Here is a 12,809-nt window from a genome sequence, read left to right on the forward strand (position 1 = left end):
AATAAAAATGATATATAAATGAATAAATTTTTTTTTTTGAATGGGATTCAAAGAACCAAGTCACTAAAATAATCCGATCTTCTCATCACTACTTCCCATCAGGCAGTAGACTTTATTGTCATTCCAACCATATACACTATAGTACACAGTGAAACGAATCCACAGGTCTCAAGGACCTCCATAAGACATCATAAATGAACACAAAGAACTATGCACAACTAACTAGGCCATGATATAAAGTGCACACGTGTGAAGTTTAGTGCAAAAAAAAAAAAAAACACGACAGTGAGCGGGACGCAGTGACACTCCAGTCCAGAAGATTCATGTTAGTGCAAATAAAACGTCCATATAACAGGTTACGGTGGCGTAAGAGGAATGAAGCACTTCAGGGCGCTCTGTTAAAACGCGATATTATTAAAAGCGCCATTATGACGCGATCGGATGTGTAACTCTGTAACTCTGATCATCTTCCTGTTTGTGTTATCGACATCACGAGGCCTCTATGACAACCACAGGAATCAGATATCAGTGCTTTTCTACTTCCTTCATTACTTGTTTTAGCAAATAACTACAAGGAAACCCACATACGGACGCACTTTTTTCCCCTGCCCTCCTTCCCTTTTGTAAATTTGAATAAAATCAAAGTCTATAAATATAAAGATTTTCATGTGTCTCCACAGTTTGGCTCATTTGTTGAAATTCCTATAAAAAGAAAAGAAAAAAGTAATAATAATAATAGAATGATAAAATTAGAACTAGATTACAGGGTTTATAGTAACGTTACATTTCAGGAAGCAGAAACTGTACACTTTAAAATGTAAATGTCCTTCTGAACGGAAACCAGTAAAAAATGTGCAGAACTTTTATACAGCGACTCTTTGTTAGGCTTTAGGAAGCTAGAAAATGTAAACATACAAAGAAGCCACCGCACAATTTTTTTTTATTATTGTACTGTTGTCTCCTAGTCTTTGCTTTCATTGCTAACTATGAATAAACGCCAGGGTGTCTGCCATGAAAGATAAAAAAGTCCATTGGAACGCGTTAGCTGTAACGTTTATATTTTAATAGTATGCAAAGAAGTCACTCAATTTGCTTGATTACAGACATTCGTTTGGTTCAAAGAATCAGAGTCTGATTCAACGCATCTGATCTTCAGTTTGGTTACCAGGTATTGCGTTTTCACACGTTTTCTGTGGCGTGTCCACATTTCCTTCATGGGTTTCCTCTGGGTTCTCAGGTTTTCTTTGCGTTCCCAAAATATGAGTCGGTGGATTAGCTTAGCATTAACTAGCATATTACTCAAGTGTGTGAATGTGAATAAGTAGATAAATGAACGAGTGAATATATGAGTGAGTGAGTGAATATATGAGTGAGTGAATGAATATATGAGTGAGTGGTTAAATGAATGAGTAAATATATGAGTAAGTGATTGAATATGTGAGTCAGTGAATGAGTGAGTGAATATTTTGAATGAATGAGTGAAGGATTGAATGAATGAGTGAATTTATGAGTGAGTGAGATGTTGCATTTATATAAATACACATTGTGCTCGCTAGGGGGCAGCATATCTCTGCTGGTTGTCCATAAACTAATAATTGATTTTATACATTTTATACAATTTTGCATGCACATTAAAACGTTCCTTGTTCTTTAATAATTCTAAACTATAGTCCTCCATTAAAACACATTCTTCTGATTTATCTGCAGATACATGCCTACTTCTGAATAAATACAAATAAACATATACAAATATACATAGTGTTTTGGCATTACATCCTATGCAACGATTTAAAGATTTAATATTAAAATCAACATGGGTTTCTTTTGTTGACTCCACTTTCTCGAATTGATCTCCAACCCCTTATAATCCACCCTGATTCAATTTAATACACAGGAGATAAATATGTTAGAACCGCGAGGCCTCGGTATCACAACATTTATTTATTTATTTTATTTTATTTTTTATTTTTATCTTTTTTTTTTTTTTCTTTAAGTGAACAAACACCAGCTCAGGAAACCCTGACTCGCTTCTTCATAACCACAGATGAGAAGGAAATGCCAACCACATCGGTTTTGTCATCTGAGGCACGATTTGCAAACTTTGCAGCAACCATTTTTTTTTTTTGTATAATAGTAAATAAATGATCATGTGTTTTCTATCAACAGTAAACAATTTGCATAAAAAAAATACAAATTTCAGTTTTGACCCCTAAAACAGATCTATTTATCCACATTGTTCACAATTTCACAAGAATTTAAGAATCATGACTACAAATAGAAGAAAAAGAAAAGTTTTATTTCCGACGTGTCTAATAAGAGCTGTTTTTGTAAACTTGTTGGGTTTGTTAAAAAAAGAATAAAAATACAGGAAACAGATCGTCTTTGGTTTTATAACCTCATGTAGACAGGAAGTGCCCAAACCCAATGTAGACTACATTCAGCTGATGAATGAATTGGTTAATATTTGCATATGAATTTGCTGATTCAGCTCCTGAAAAAAATATACCAAAAAAAAGAACCCTTAAAACCAATCATCATTTTTATTTATTATATCACAAACCTTTGACTAATATGGATTTTTCATCTTTTCTCCATCTTTCTCTTTTCTCCATCTTCTCTATGATTGGCAGGTTTTGCTTTTTCCGCTCGATTGATATTTTAAGTCAAGTTTATTTCTATAGCGCTTTTCACAACAGACATTGTCTCAAAGCAGCTTTACAAAAATCAACAGTTAAGGTGAATGGTGTGTATTTATCCCTGATGAGCAGCCGTGGCAACTGTGGCAAGGAAAAACTCCCTTAGATGTTATGAGGAAGAAACCTTGAGAGGAACCAGACTCAAAAGGGAAACCCATCCTCATTTGGGTGACATCAAGAGATTGATCATAAATCTTTCAACAATACAGAACACTGGAGAGTGAGAACTAACATGAGCACTGGAGTATAAGATTATAAGTAATGACCCGTGATTTGAAGACAGGCAGTGACTCAGCTGTTTGGACATCTAAGGGAAGTTCATTCCACCAACTGAGATTACAGAACAGAGAAGAGTCTTGATGTTTACCTCTTACCCTGAGAGATGGTGGGACCAAACAAGCTAGAAAAAGGTTTCATTCACCATCTTGGGTCAGGCCTGGCTGCTTAGTCACAGCACAAGTCAAAGTCACTTTACTTTTAAGCTCTCGCATGAGTTTCCAAATCGAATGCTGAATACTAACTTAAAATATTAACTTTAACATGGATCATGGTAGATGAGAAGAATGTAAAAATGGGCCAGAATTTTAGTCTACAGAAAATCAGTACATAGATTGTGTGCAATAAAAATGATGGTTTCATTTGCAAGCTGATTTCTTTACACCAAAAAGAAAATGACGTGGTCTTGTGAAAAAAACGAATCCTTCTGACCCTTCTACAAAAAATAAGTGCAAAGCTAGTCATGTCTCCTTATTTTCTGATCATGCGTAATGGTGGTTTGGGTAAAAACAATCCTTTCAGGTTTTACACAGTTACACAACGCGCTTTAGACAATGTTTGGATATTTATTGTAGGAGAGCGCCCTCTGCTGGTGACTGATCTGAATGATGCTTGTAATCAAAATAGGAACTTATTTTCTTTTATACGTGAAACCATGGCTCTTTCAGTTTAACCAGTAATATTGTTTTTTCCTGAACATTTCAGGCTGTAAATGCAGAGTTGGACATGTTTTAGTGGGAATTGAATAAAATATTAAAATGCAGTTTTTAGTCTTTTGCACTTTGAAGCCCTCCACAAATCTGGGTTTTGTGGCAGAGTGATTAATCAGAAGTCTCTCCTCAGTGCAAAACCCATGGCAGCTTTCTTGATATTTGCCACATGAAGAACTCTCAGTCTGTCTGATGAAACCAATAACTGTTTGGCCTCAATTCTAGGTGCTATGTCTAGAACAAAACATGAATTGCTCAAAACCATCCCAACAGAGAAGCATGATGGTGGCAGCACCCCTGTTAGTGGGTGGGATATGTTAGGCAGCAAGTTACCATTTAGTCCTCAATGTGTTAGAAGCAGGAAAAATGGGCAAGCGTAAGGATTTGAGTGAGGATTTGAGTGAGGATTTGAGCAGCTCCAAAACTGCAGCTCTTGTGGGATGTTCCAGGTCTGTAGTAGTCAGTATCTATCAAAAATGGTCCAAGGTGGGAACAGCGGTGAACCAGTCACAGGGTCGTAGGAGCCAAGGCTCACTGATGCATGTGGTCCAATCCAACAGACGAACTTATGTAGCTCAAATTGCTGAAGAAGTTAATGGTGTTAATGCTCAACGGGTCAGAACTGTTTTGGCAGCAAAAGGTATTAAAAAGGTTTTTAAAAGGTATTATAAAAGATTTTATCATTATGAATAATCCAAGAATATGAATATGGTAATTAGATGCTACATATACACTTCATGTTTCCTACCAGAAAGTTTTCTAAACTCTTATTATTCTAACCCAGTTCTCCAGTGAACTATTAAAACAAAGTTATGATTAGAAAGTTGACAATCAAAGTGTGGTCATTTCCTGTCAAAAGAAAATTCGTTATCAGTACAATTTGTCAGTAATATTGTTTACTCCATTACTAGACTTAATGGAAATGTAACAGTAACTGGAATGAAAGGTTTGAAATGCGATTTTTTAGAATGTGCCTTTGGCCTTACCAAGAATTTGAACAGGTCTTTGTCAACACCTACTTCCTGGTTCTTGTAACCTCCCACCTCCATATGAATTACCGTTGAATAGCAAACCGTCCTGCATGCGAACACAACTTCAGATTCCAGTTCCTGAGAAGGCAACATGGCGGGTAAGTCTCCTACAACTAACCTTATCACAAACATGTAGAGAAATAGGAAAAGGTGCCTAGGCTTAACCCCACCCCATGATTACCTGCAGTGGCATCACAATGCCTTAAATTGCAACACTGAATAATTTTCTTTTCTTTTCTTTTTTTTTTTTTGCTAAACTTTTAAAGCGGAGCAGCTTTCAAAAGTACGGCTTTGCCTCATTGAGAGCGTGAATGTAGCTGCCCTTAATGATCTCATCGACTGTCTCAGAGCTATAGACCCTCCAGTTCTTTCAAACAGGGAAGCCAATCAGATTCAGCAGGGACACCAAGTGACGGAAGATAAGACCGGACTGCTGGTGGATATGGTGTCTAAAAAAGGCAACAATGCCAGTACACACCTTTTTGATATTTTGAAACTAAGACATCGAGACATTTTTCAAGGCCTCCCCCTTGACCAGGCTGTTGACAGAAACTCATATGAACGTGAGTCGTGTTAAAAATAAAAAGTTTCATTTTGCAGGGTTTTTTAATACTGTTTGCTAAACTACTCTTTAATTTCTATAGATATGGACACAAATCAATACAATTATCGCTGAAATGGAGAGCAAGAGGAATTTTACGGAAGCAACACAAAAAGTTATCATTTGTCCAGTCGCTATTTAAACTCACTGAACCTGCCAAGCAAGAAGCTACGGGAAATTTCATTGTCGTTGCTTTTACTTCTTTTTAAAACATTCGTGTCAAAATTTTGTGAAACAAATTACACATACATTTTTATTTCTGGGTTCTTTCTTGTTTTCCTACCAAAATTTTCAATCTCTTATTATTCCGACCCAGTTCGACCCATGGAACTATTAAAACAATGTTATGATCATAAAGTTTAGAATTAAAGTGTGAGGTAATTTCCTATTGTAACTTGTAATGTTTTGTCAGTAATATTGTTGGTTCCATTACAAAACTGAAAAAAAAAAAGAAGTGAACTTGTATTAAATGCTAGAAATCTTGTGGTTGTTCTATCAAGCCCAATTAACCCAATTATCCATTGAACTTATTTAAAATATTTCAATAAATAAAATAGAATTTGACACGCATCATAAATGTCTTTTATTTTTGTATTTCTGCTTTCTTTCTCAAGAAGGAGTTTTCCCACAACTGTCGGTGATTGAGTAGAGTCCCAAATGTAAATCAATCTCAAAATTGAGGAAAAGACAGACACTGTTTGTGAAAGACAAAGTCTAGATGAGCCAAATGAGGAAATACAGCAATATTGAAAATCACAATATGAAACAAATGGCTCAGGAAAGACAGGTGTTCAAACAGTGAACAATAGTTTCGAACAGGACAAAGACAATCGACTGTTTTACCAAACAAATTGATCATTTCCATTTCCATGTACGGCATTTGGCAGACGCCCATAACCAGATCAAAGGGGAAAATGGGTAAAGACGTGCAAGCAATAAGGCACGTGCGAGTGATACAACCAAACGTAGTCTTTTTTTCTTTAACTAGGCACTATAGTAACTTCTAAACCGGTTTTTCTTACAATTGCATGGAAAGTATAAGATTATGCACATTGAAAAATTACATGAAGTTCCTTGGAAAGAGAAGAGATTCAAATGAAAGCGAAAGAATTGTGTTTTGTTGAATTGGAACTTCCTCCTCTTGCTCTTCTAATCTTCTTTTGTCTTGTGTAGTAAAGTCCAAAGTGTTATACAGTAAAGTCCATTTCATTCAGATCCCTTGAACACATACAGTACCATCAAAATTTGGACAGAAATTCTCCTCTTTCTTTCTTTCTTTCTTTCTTTCTTTTCTTTCTTTCTTTCTTTTTCAACATTGTACATATATACTAAGGACATCTAAACTATTATAGCTATTTTATGTTTTATCCACTTGTAGTTACATTTCATGTTGAAAGTTTTCTGTAAAGTCACTTTCATTACAACAGGTATACGACATTCCTTTCCCAGACTCTTTTTTTTTTCTTTATGAAAAAATACATACACTATACACATCTTGTCATGTTACAGAGAAACCAGTTTATTAGACTTGCCCATTTTGGATCTTCTTGCACTAGAGGCTCCCTTCATGCTACATAAATGCTACCCTTAAAACAAATGTATTACATAAGCAAGTACACATGTTTCTATGGTGTATTGTATCAACTATACGAGTGCTATAGAATCTTGCATCTGACAATACGAGTAGAGTAATTTTATACACAGCAGGATGTCTGGAATTAAAGAACTTTGAACAGGTCTTTATCAGCAATCATATCTACTTCCTGGTCTTGTGTAACACCCACATACACATGAACGTCGGCTCTCCACACATGCAAACACAACTTCAGATTTCACAGAGGACACAAGATGGTAGGTGAGTCTCTTTCAACGTAACTTTTTTCGCAAACATGCCAAGAAAAAAACGACAACAATAAAAATCCTGAAATAAGACCTAAATTGCGACACTGAACATTTCTCTTTTTTATGTCAACCCTTTTAAAACAGATCAGCTTTCGAGTGTACGGAAAATCCTCATCGATAGAGTGAATGATGCTCTTCTTAAAGACCTCATCGATTGGCTCAGGGATGCAAACCCTCCGGTTCTTACAGTCAGGGAAGCCAATGAGATTATGCAGTCTCGCCTAGTGACGGAGGACAGGGTCGGACAACTAATAGATTTGATGCTTAAAAAAGGAGACACTTCCAGTGCTATTATGCTGTCAATTTTAGAACAAAGAGATAGAAACCTTGCTGAAGACCTTGGACTCATCTAGGACCAGGAAAACCAGACACAAGGTGAGTCATGTTTATATGAAATTGTATCGTTTTGCATTATTTAATTATTCATTCATTAATTTATTTACTTGCTTACTTACTGATTTATTTATTTATTATTTTTTGCTTCAGGTATAAAGACTACTGGACACAATGTTTATCAAGACCTGGAAAACATGTATCTCACCCAACCTACCCAACAAGAATGTAAAGGAAATTTGTTCTTAACTGCTTTTGCTTAAAAAGAAATAATAAAATTGTCAGTATATCATGGCACACAAGCAACAATAAAAAAAGTTTTTTGACACTCATCCAAATGATCTGTAATTATAATCTCTTTTTAGAAAGTGCATTTCTCTGGTACAACTCGTCGAGTGACTTTAATAACTATACATTCATAGTGTTTCATATCCTTCTGTAAATTCCAAAATACTCCTGGAAAGTGGTCCGTCTACAAGGAAAGTTCATTTGAAGTGAAAGAAAAGAGAAACAGAAAAAGACAGGTTTTCAGGTGTACACGACTAATCGTCAGTCTGCCAGTTTATGCTCATTAGTAAAAAGCATTGCACTTTTTTTACTATTTATTATTACATTTAAATATATTTTTTCATCTCTTGCTTTATCCCAGTGAGGGTGGAGGTAAAAATCCAGCATGCCCTGAAAATACTCCCTGGTGATAATGGGCTGATCCATGAATTGAATCTATTTCAATTGTCAAATATTCCAGTTTATTTATTTATTTGATCCCTTTATGCTGCTATTCTGTAATAAAGATGTCTAGGATTTGGGACTTGCAGTACAAAAAAATGTAACCTAGTAAACATGTCTGTTGGCACCAAAAAATACATTTTGATATACTGATCATAATCACTAATTACTTCTGTTCGATAGCTTTACAAATTAATGAGTGTCTGCATTTGCATGATCTCTTGCAAAATATCTTGGAGTACTAAGTTCCTTAAAAGTGAAAGAAATTCAACTGAAATGAAAATGTAATGCAGATTATAACGCACACCTGTTCCATGGTACATTCCTTCCGCACCTCCTCATCAATTTCTATTATTCTGAAGCATTTTAAAACTTAAATGTGTGTCATTCAGATCCCAGGAACAGTAGAACGTGCGTTAAAAGCATTTTAATATACAGTGTGTAAGTAAATGTAGACAATTGTACTGAAAATAGGACTAAAATTATGTTTCGGTTTGATTCTACATTTAAACACATACAGTATAAACACTTTGGACTCTTTTTTTAGGGGTTTTTCAGACACCTTTTAGCATCAAAAACAGCTTTAATGCAAACTAAGAACACTCAATTATCCACTGAATACTATAATCTATCATGCGTGTAGTTTTTTTGGCATGTTTGTCCGAACAAAACTGTTTAAACCCCACAAAGAACTTTTTATGCATGTTGAAAATAATGCAGCATGTCATATTGCTTAGAAAGCAGAAAGTGCAAAATACAAATACAGCACACATCAGTACTGTTATAAAAAAGAATCCATCTCCCATGCTATTACTGGTGTACATCAATGGAGGTTAATATGTGTTTGTGTGTTATACTGTTTCCACCTCAGTGATTTGGCATCAAATATATAACCACCTTTCATTTATTAACAAAGGACATATTGCTTAATGTTCCCCAAACATCTGCAAGACAAGTTATATTCTTACATTATATACAGCTGGCCCCACACCAGCCTATCTAGTATTCTCTCTATTAAAGTTCATATAGTGTCATACAACTGAGAAGCCAAAAAAGATAACAGCAGAATGAGTGGTTTCATATAAACTGCTATTCATTGTTAAAATCACAAAGCAGTTTATGAAAAATCAAGACACTATATGGACAAAAGTCTGTGGAGACCTGACTATAAGATTCATATCTGATTTTTCAACATCCCATTCCAGATTTAGTCCTGATTTCCAGCTGGACAGGTCATTTCATGATAGCTGACACTATTGATAGTAGACGACTGTTTGTTTTCTATATAAAACTTACAGAGCTTGGACATGAGCTTCGGGTCATTGTCTTGTTGTATGGAGAAGTCGGTTCTAATTAGCCAATATTTCTCTGACCCAGATTAAGTCTCTGACCTTCTCTGCTTCAAAATAACCCCAAACCTGCATGTGTGACTGTGGGGGGTGAGGCAGTCTGCTAAGATCTTCACTCCTGTTCTCCATCTTATATACAGAAAGTTTTTCTGGAACACACAGAATTTCATTTGACTCATTGGCTGTCCAATACTTCTGTGTTTTAAACTTGTTTGTTGCATATACACATAATACATATGGATATTTGGATAAAAAAGGGTGTTTTCAAAGTTTTGACATGCAAACTATAACTGGTAAAGTCACTTTCTTTTAAAAGTTTTTACCATAATGTAGATGACTAAGGTTCCCTGGTGGTCTAGTGGTTAGGATGTGGCGCTCTCACCGCTGCAGCCCGGGTTCGAGCCCCGGTCAGGGAACCAACCCCAGCCATTAGGGTTGCACAAGCCTTAGTGCCGGTCCCAAGCCCGGATAAATGGAGAGGGTTGCGTTAGGAAGGGCATCCAGTGTAAAAACATGTGGCAAATCAAAACATGCGGATGGTCCGCTGTAGCGACCCCTAATGGGAGAAGCCGAAAGAAAGTTTACTATAATGTAGATGACTCTTATCAGCAGGAGGGTCTTTCAGATATTCAGTTATGCACTTTCATATTTGTCAGAATGTTAAACATTAATAAGATTGCAGCTATTACATTTGTTAACAGGTCATCATTTACTGTTAATTCTTCTTCCTTTTTTTCTTTTTTAATAAAACAGTTTCAGTCTAAATGTCCATAATACCTCATTTTCTGCTCTTGGCTTAAAAAAAAATAGTCAAAGCTTGTTTTTTTTAGTTAGGAGACTTGAGCCTAGTTGAGCATAGTTGTTTTAGTTTTAACTATCAAATTATATGACAAATAATTCAGTCCAGAAAGAAAGTATAAAACAATTCAATATATTGCTGGAGACAATGAAGTTTAATACTATAAAATTATGTGATATTATAGTAGGACTTATATATTTATTTATTATTAATATTTAGTATATATTCATATTAGTATATTTGGTAATACAGTACAGTAAAATACTGTAAAGTGGCTGGCAATCTGTACTGTACTCTAAATTTACACCAAAACAATCTACAGTGCAGGTTTTCTTTAAAAAGAAATAATGACAGGAAAGGAGGTTTGGTATTCAGACAAGATTTACTTAAAAATAAAATAAGATAAAATAAAAAACCAACAAAAAAAACATACATAACAATAATTCACATCGCAGAGGCAGTAACATAAGGTGGTCCGGTTATCTCGTTAACCTGATCGAATGAGCTGACAAAACAAAACAAAACAACAACAACAACAAATCAAACCAGGACAGCACTTTTGATTTGCTTGCATGAGTCTTTAAGACTCTTATAATCGAGTGAGACAGAAACATTGGATCATGACCTTTAAACACTTCCACCAATAATAAATATACAATTCACATTGTATTCCGTACACACTGTCAGCTTTGTCATTGGCAGCATCTGTGCAGGGACTTGGACATCACCCCAATACTATAATAATGTACAACTTCTACGGAACGAAGACACAAGTGGCATATTACAGACACTTCAACAGGCTGTTTAATACACACACACGCACACACACTCACGTATAAAAAAAAAAACTCGGCCCTCGCTTGGCATGCACACGATGTTCATTCATGCATACCAGACCATGCACTCACACCTAAATGTATACAGAAATAAGGCAGAATTCAAACTACTGTATAGCTACTAGCAAAGAAGCAGCTGCAAGAAGGATAGTGACTAAAGGATAGTGCATACACACAAATGCAAGGTGACACCTTCAGTCATTTATACAAACCACTTGGATTCTCAAGTAATCTTATACTGAATGAATGAATGAATATACCGTAAATTCCGGACTATTAAGCGCAAATTTAAGCCACACCCACTGAATTTTATAAAGATTTTTATTTTAAACAAAGATACGCCGCACCTGTCTATAAGCCGCACCTGTCTATAAGCCTACACTGAAACTAATGAACTTTACACAGGCTTTAATGAAAGACAGTGTCTGTTACACGGCTTGTATCTAAACAGTAGCCTACCAAGAAAGAAATTGTTCACTGTCTTCCTCCTTCCCTTTACAACAATTTCTCTTGAGAGTTTTTCTTTTGGCATCGTCGTGCGTTTAAAAATCACCATCGGTGAAGCTTTTCTCCCGATGCCGTGCAGCTCAGAACACAGGTGAAGTGTGTTTTTTCATGCCCGGTTGTTTTCAGCGTGACGAATGATTCACATTTCCTGTAGACAGTCCGAGTGAGCGGCAGGTTAAACATCAGAGGAACATCATCCATATTTATGATGTGGTGCGGCCCGATTCAGTGGGAGCGCATCTGATTTAATATAAAGAGTTTCATTGGTTCACCTGAACCCGTTCAGCAGTTTTATTGGTCTAATGTTATGGGGCTCAGTTTTTTGGCATGAACTTTGTAAAACAGGGAAAAACCCAGGAAAAATCCATAAATTAGCTGCTTCGTTGTTTAAGCCGCGGGGTTTAAAGCGTGAGAAAAATGTAGCGGCTTATAGTCCGGAAAATACGGTACATGTTTTGGAAAAGTATATTATTCAATAGGTATGGTGGGATTAAAAGTCTATTTTTTGTAAATAAAACTTGGGTCTATAGGGATTCAAAAAGCAGTGCAGTTGAAACTATATCTAAATTCAACAGAGCAGCTGATATGACATGGGTTATATAAGGGTTTTTTTTTTTTTATATTTTGGTGGAATTAATATATTAAAGCCACAAATTATTTAAAGATCTATTTCTATTTTGTGGCTATGAACAAATTTCTAAGGTTCAGGCCAAATGTGATAAAACAAGCAAGACACTGATAAATCTGTTGAATTAAACTGACACGTAACCACAAATATACATTTATTCAAACTTCGTTCTAATACAATTTCCGCGTATTATTTATTACATTTCCTACACTGTTACAAATCCTATGCACTACTTCCCACTCGCATACTCAATATGGGCAAAAGTCTATATAATGAAAGATTGTTATGTGCTTTTTGAACGTCCCGTTCTACATTTAGAGCTCATTTGCTTTAATAATAGCTTCTAATTTTCTGAGAAGATGTTCCACTAAATTATGGAGTGTGCTGGTGATTTTTGCTCATTCAGACACAG

This window comes from Silurus meridionalis, chromosome 20 (assembly GCF_014805685.1).
Source record: "Silurus meridionalis isolate SWU-2019-XX chromosome 20, ASM1480568v1, whole genome shotgun sequence".
Classification (NCBI taxonomy): domain Eukaryota; kingdom Metazoa; phylum Chordata; class Actinopteri; order Siluriformes; family Siluridae; genus Silurus; species Silurus meridionalis.